This window comes from Lepidochelys olivacea, assembly GCF_965140295.1.
Source record: "Lepidochelys olivacea isolate rLepOli2 genome assembly, chromosome: 2".
Classification (NCBI taxonomy): domain Eukaryota; kingdom Metazoa; phylum Chordata; order Testudines; family Cheloniidae; genus Lepidochelys; species Lepidochelys olivacea.
Window position 1 is genome coordinate 270,758,965 of NC_140412.1, and position 6,000 is coordinate 270,764,964.

At 48.0% G+C, this 6,000-nt stretch overlaps 1 protein-coding gene across 1 annotated transcript in view; it reads right to left on the minus strand.

Annotated features, from left to right (window-relative positions):
• The window catches only part of LOC311516942 (stonustoxin subunit alpha-like), a 50,135-nt gene extending 46,875 nt beyond the window's left edge, over positions 1-3,260 (minus strand). Inside the window, exon 1 of the mRNA XM_084621386.1 lies at positions 3,164-3,260. The gene's annotated coding sequence lies outside the window, so the exon portion shown is untranslated. The remainder of the gene's footprint in view (positions 1-3,163) is intronic.
• Positions 3,261-6,000: the final 2,740 nt, after the last annotated feature.

The following is a 6,000-nucleotide window of genomic DNA, read 5'->3' on the forward strand; positions in this document are numbered from 1 at the left end:
TACGATCTAGCCAGCTTTCTATCCACCTTATAGGCCATTCCTCCAGCCCATACTTCTTTAACTTGCTGACAAGAATACTGTGGGAGACCGTATCAAAAGCTTTGCTAAAGTCAAGGAACAACATGTCCACCGCTTTCCCCTCATCCACAGAGCCAGTTATCTCGTCATAGAAGGCAATTAGATTAGTCAGGCATGACTTGCCCTTGGTGAATCCATGCTGACTGTTCCTGATCACTTTCCTCTCCTCTAAGTGCTTCAGAATTGATTCCCTGAGGACCTGCTCCATGATTTTTCCAGGGACTGAGGTGAGGCTGACTGGCCTGTAGTTCCCAGGATCCTCCTCCTTCCCTTTTTTAAAGATGGGCACTAGTTGGTAAAAGCAGGGGTTTTACCCCTGCTGCTGTTATGGTCTGTCATGGCTGGTTGCCCCATGTTTCACTCTGCCTCTTTGCAACTGGGAAGATGTAGAGGGGGCTTATTTTTTGGGGGGGGACACCATCCCCCATCCCATTAACTCTTCCACCAACTGTAAGTTCCTGTGGGTGTGGGTCACCCTTATGAAGATGTAGCTCTTCTTCCACCCTGTGTGGTCTGCGCATCCACACTCATGGCTCATCCACCTTCACCGTCATGGGGGCACTTGGCCTTTGTCCACTGGCTCTGTTGTTGCCCTTCACTCATTAACTTGAGCAGGTTTTGCTGACCAGGTCAATCAGGCTAGAGGCTCATGTGGGCAGGGAGTACCACTTCATGAAGTAGAGCAGCTCACAGCTGCCCTACACACACTCAAGCTTGGGCTTACTTGTAGCCTGATCTATAGATTATGTATTAATTATATTGATTACTTAAGAATCCACAGTTATCACTGTGATGTTGCATTCCATATGCTTTATGAAAATATACTTATGAATATGACATATCTGGAATATGCTTTATGCTAAATACCCCTTATAAGGTATCGTTAGAAATCTTATAATCTACTGAATGTGTTCATCCTATTTGTATGCACGTATTATTTCTATGTCTGAAGTTAGAAATATGAGGTATGAACTTGTATCACTTATATAATTATGCAAAGCAAGAGTCATTAAGGATACTTCAGAAACTTGATGACTCTTAAGCAAGAAACCAAAAGCTGTAAATGGCTTTGTTTACCTGCAAGCCTTCCTGTGTAGGTGTGGGCCAGCCCAGGGAAAATGGAGACTGGAGTCTTACAAAAAGAAAAGGAGTGCTTGTGGCACCTTAGAGACTAACCAATTTATTTGAGCATGAGCTTTTGTGAGCTACAGCTCACTTCATCACGAAAGCTCATGCTCAAATAAATTGGTTAGTCTCTAAGGTGCCACAAGTACTCCTTTTCTTTTGGCGAATACAGACTAACACGGCTGTTACTCTGGAGTCTTACAGAGACATGTGACCATGTCACCTGATACTGGAATCCATCTTAAACCTTGTACTTTTCCATCAGAGGCTGGGGAGGGGGTCAAACTGGGACAAAGGACTCCCGCCTTTGGCCAAATCTATATAAAGGGGTGGAGAAGGACAAAAGACACCCCAAGGGCAGAACAGGGGGTCTGAACCCCTAAGAACCGGCAATGGATTCAAAGGATTGTGTACAATGCTATTGTGTATAATCATGTTGAGTGAGCTCTTTTCTGAAAGCCTGTGATGTTCTCTACTTACTGATCACTGTGCGAGATGGATCCAGGCTGTGCTTAGGGATTTATGTATCGTGTATGTAGAGTCTGGAGCTGGTTCCTAAAGCTTCATCTCCCGCTCCCAGTAGGGTGGTGGCCAGCCAGGAAGGGAGGAGCTGCCTCCCCAGCCAGACAAGACTAACCCCCAGCACCTCGCATTGTACAACCCAGGAGAGACAAATGATGGGTCTCTAGTGTGCAAACAATGTGGAGTGTGTCCCAAAGTGAACTGAGAACTGGGGGGCTGGCTTCAGGCCTTTGGGGTGAGGAACCAGAGTGGAAAAGTCCCCAGGTCTGGTAGTGAAGAACTCGGGGTAGGCGGATTTGGGGATGCTTGGGACTGGAAGGGCTGGTGGGGTCACCCTGCAGGGATAACGAGGCTGCTGGAAGCCAGGGTGAGACCTTTCTGCCTGTGGGCTAGATGCTGGTGCCAGGGCTCCGAGCCAGAGCCACACAGGATTAAGGGACCCACGGTCACAGGGCAGGTGGTGACAGACCCCCTGACTGCTCTGGGGGACCCCCAGAATGTCACACCACGATATCAGAATGCTTCACATCCAGGCTCGCGCTGTGTCTTGTCACTATTCCCTGTATAACATCAATACAGATTAACCCTCTCTTTGCCACCCTCTCAGCTGCAGCCCGTGGCCAGATTCATCCCCACACTGGCACTGTGGCTGGTGCAGGGGGGTGGCTCGTACGCTCAGGGGTGCCTTAACTTGTGCCCTGCCTCAGTGCTTCCTCTGGGCCATTGCAGAGATGTAAGAATGCCCCTGCCATGTCTCCTCCAGCCCCTGGCGCACCCCAGAACACCCCGATACCCCTCTGTGCTGGGGTCTTGGAGAGGGGGCCTAGGGGCTCTCTGAGGTGGGGGTATTATCCAAGGGGCTGTATCAATATCTTCTACTGTATCAAAATCTCCAGCTTCCCTGCTTTAACTTCATTCCCCTCCTGTCTATCACAAATGCTGCTGCTAAAGTCACTCCCTCTCCAAGCGCATTCTCTCCTCCTCACTTCCCCTCACTGACTTCTGGCCTGTTACCACGTTCAATCCATATTCTGTGGGCTTGAGCCCCATTGCCCTGCACCTTGTCACCTACGCCAGCGCAAAATGGATGTAAAGCGTTGCCCAGCAGGAACGAAAGTGCTTCACACCCCAAAGTACACTGGTGTAATTCACTTCACAAGGGGCCGGGTGACAGGAAATCAGAGTCACTGAGCAGAGTCCAGCCTGTTACATGCGTCATCTCCCTGTATCCTGCTTCCTTGGTTTCATCTCTCGCTCGCTCTCTGTGGCTCAGTCTTACTGCGTTCTCTTTTTATTATATAAGTCCCCAGGACGTGCAGGTGTCTGTTACCGAATCACCAACTGACCCTATGGCTGTAACCTTCCTCCTTCCGTGCCCTTCCTTTCAAGTCCTTCCTTCAAATGGAGCCAAGTTTCAAACTCACACACAACACGGTACCTTGGGGCTGCTAATTCAGCTCGGAGACCCAACGTGTATTCATCCTTCAGGGGCTGCTGGTCCCTGCGGCCTGTACGCCGTCCACTGGAGCTGTGCGGCTTTCACAGAAAAGTCAAACTTTCACATGGTTTCGGATTAAACTGTTTCCGTTTCACTTTCTATTTGGGGTCACACCCAGGAGCTGTAGGAGGAGTTACTTGGTCAGTGAATTCCATTGACGGGAAAACACCTTGGAGCTGGTTTACCAGGGTTGTTTTCTCAGATTAGTTCTCAGCAAATGAGAACCCAGGAGACAACCTGGCAAGTGCAGCTCTGTTCATGGTTACTCAGGGGGCGACTTGCATGGGGGGGCAGAGGAGGCTGAATGCTCCGAGGTCAGACCCAGGAAGGTGGAAGCTGTGTGAGCTGTGTGTCCTGAAGACAGGCTGCTCACAGGAAGGCGACTTCCACAGAGTCCTGCCTGGCTTCATGGGGAGCAGTTCCAGAGCATCGCCCGGGGACTCCGTGACAGATGGACCTTGGGTCTGACCCAGCAGGGCCGTTCCTATGAATAACATTTCAGTTGTTGCCCTTTTTCTTTCTCTTCCACTATGAGCTTATATTAGTTTGGTTAATGTCCAGGTACTGAACAGACGATTCCAGTGAATTCGGAAATTGAAAGTACTTGCATTGCCCTTGTACTTTTCCTTACAAATACACAAGTAGGATTTCCACAGGACACTTGTCCTTCTAAGGGCACCTGGCACTTACACCTCAGTCCTGCGGACACAGCAGAGAATACAACGGACTCAGTTCAAGATCATTTCAACTGGCACGGACCAGGGATGAGGCTGCATTTGGAGCCCAGGAAGTGATGGTAGGCGTATAGTGGGTTCTTGATTAAAGTTACTGTAATTCACAAAGAAACAGCCCTTCACCGTTTGATGTTTCTCCCCTCGAGCTCCCATTCCGTCTCCAGCATGTGTAATCCCTGCTCACTTGGGGGAAATCATCACTGGGACCCAGACTAGGTCAATCTATCATTGAAGCAGGTGTTACTTAAGGAGCACATAAGCCTTGTATGAGTCCTTTGTGAAGGTGGGAATTTTACCCTGCGTTGAATTAGATACAACTTATCTTTATTTAAGGGAGAAAATATTCAGCATGAAATCTAAAGAGTCTATTAAATCTCAGACTTGAACATAGCTGGTCTGCAAGCAGAACCTTTCCTGGGTGCTTCTGGCACATACAGAATGTAACCATTGATCCAGTAAAGACATTAGCATCCAGGCCCAAAGGATGCAACGGGATATAGATAATACAGTGCCCCGGGTTCTGGTTACTGACATTAGAATAGACCATAGCTGTAAAAGTAATGTATAGAGTACCAGAAAACCCTGCCCACACAACCTGGCTGGGTGTGACATCATAACAGCTCAGACATTGCACCTTCACTATGCACTATGAAAACAAACACCCACATGGACTGTGTTATGTCCACTTCTGGATCCACCAGTGTGTTTCTGTCTAACGCAATCCCCTGGGGGCAGGGCCTGTGCAGTTATCTCTGTTTTCTGTAGCAGCCGGCTCTTAACAAATAGCACTAATTACAACTTAGCACAAACAATGAACAGCTCCCAAGTGCATTCATCCACCTCTTCATACCCTACGGGTGCCTTTGAGGTCAATTCCTCAAGTGTCACAGAGCCACAGAAGTAAGGGGACAACGGAGAGGAAGAGACCTGTCAGGCCCCATCTAGTCCACATCCCAAGGGGCCACGCAGGATCGAGCGCGGTTTGTATGTCTCACCCATCCCCGTGGTAGCTGAGCACCTGCCCTGAACAGTAAATGCAAACACTGCTTTTCCCCAGCCCGGCCAGTAGCAACAAACAGAAACTTCTTGTTTTACAAATATAGAAAACATGAGGGTGCGGCTGCGATTGAGGGGCCTCGTCTTGGCCCTCAGAAGCTGGGGCTGGAGCTCCTGGGAGATTAGCTCTCGCCCCACAGCCTGCCGGAGGCCTGCTGGGGAAGGAGACTGTCAAGGTTCCTTCCCCACTTTGAACTCTAGGGTACAGATGTGGGGACCTGCATGAAAGACCCCCTAAGCTTATTCTTACCAGCTTAGGTTAAAAACTTTCCCAAGGTACAAACTTTGCCTTGTCCTTGAACCGTATGCTGTCACCACCAAGCGTTTTAAACAAAGAACAGGGAAAGAGACCACTTGGAGACGCCTTCCCACAAAATATCACCCCAAGCTCTACACCCCCTTTCCTGGGGAAGGCTTGATAAGAATCCTCACCAATTTGTACAGGTGAACACAGACCCAAAGCCTTGGATTTTAAGAACAATAAAAAATTAATTAGGTTCTTAAAAGAAGAATTTTAATTAAAGAAAAAGTAAAAGAATCCCCTCTGTAAAATCAGGATGGTAAATACCTTACAGGGTAATCAGATTTAAAACATAGAGAATCTCTCTAGGCAAAACCTTAAGTTACAAAAAGACACAAAAACAGGAATATACATTCCCTCCAGCACAGCTTATTTTAGCAGCCATTAAACAAAAGGAAATCTAACGCATTTTTAGCTAGCTTACTTACTAACTTAAGGATTTATGAGGCTGAATTCCTGATCTATTCCCGGCAAAAGCATCAGACAGACAGACGAACACTTCGTTCCCCCCCCTCCATATTTGAAAGTATCTTGTCTCCTCATTCGTCATTTTGGTCAGGTACCAGAGAGGTTATCTTAGCTTCTTAACCCTTTTCAGGTGAAAGGGTTTTGCCTCTGGCCAGGAAGGATTTTATAGCACTGTATACAGAAAGGTGGTCACCCTTCCCTTTATATTTATGACAAGC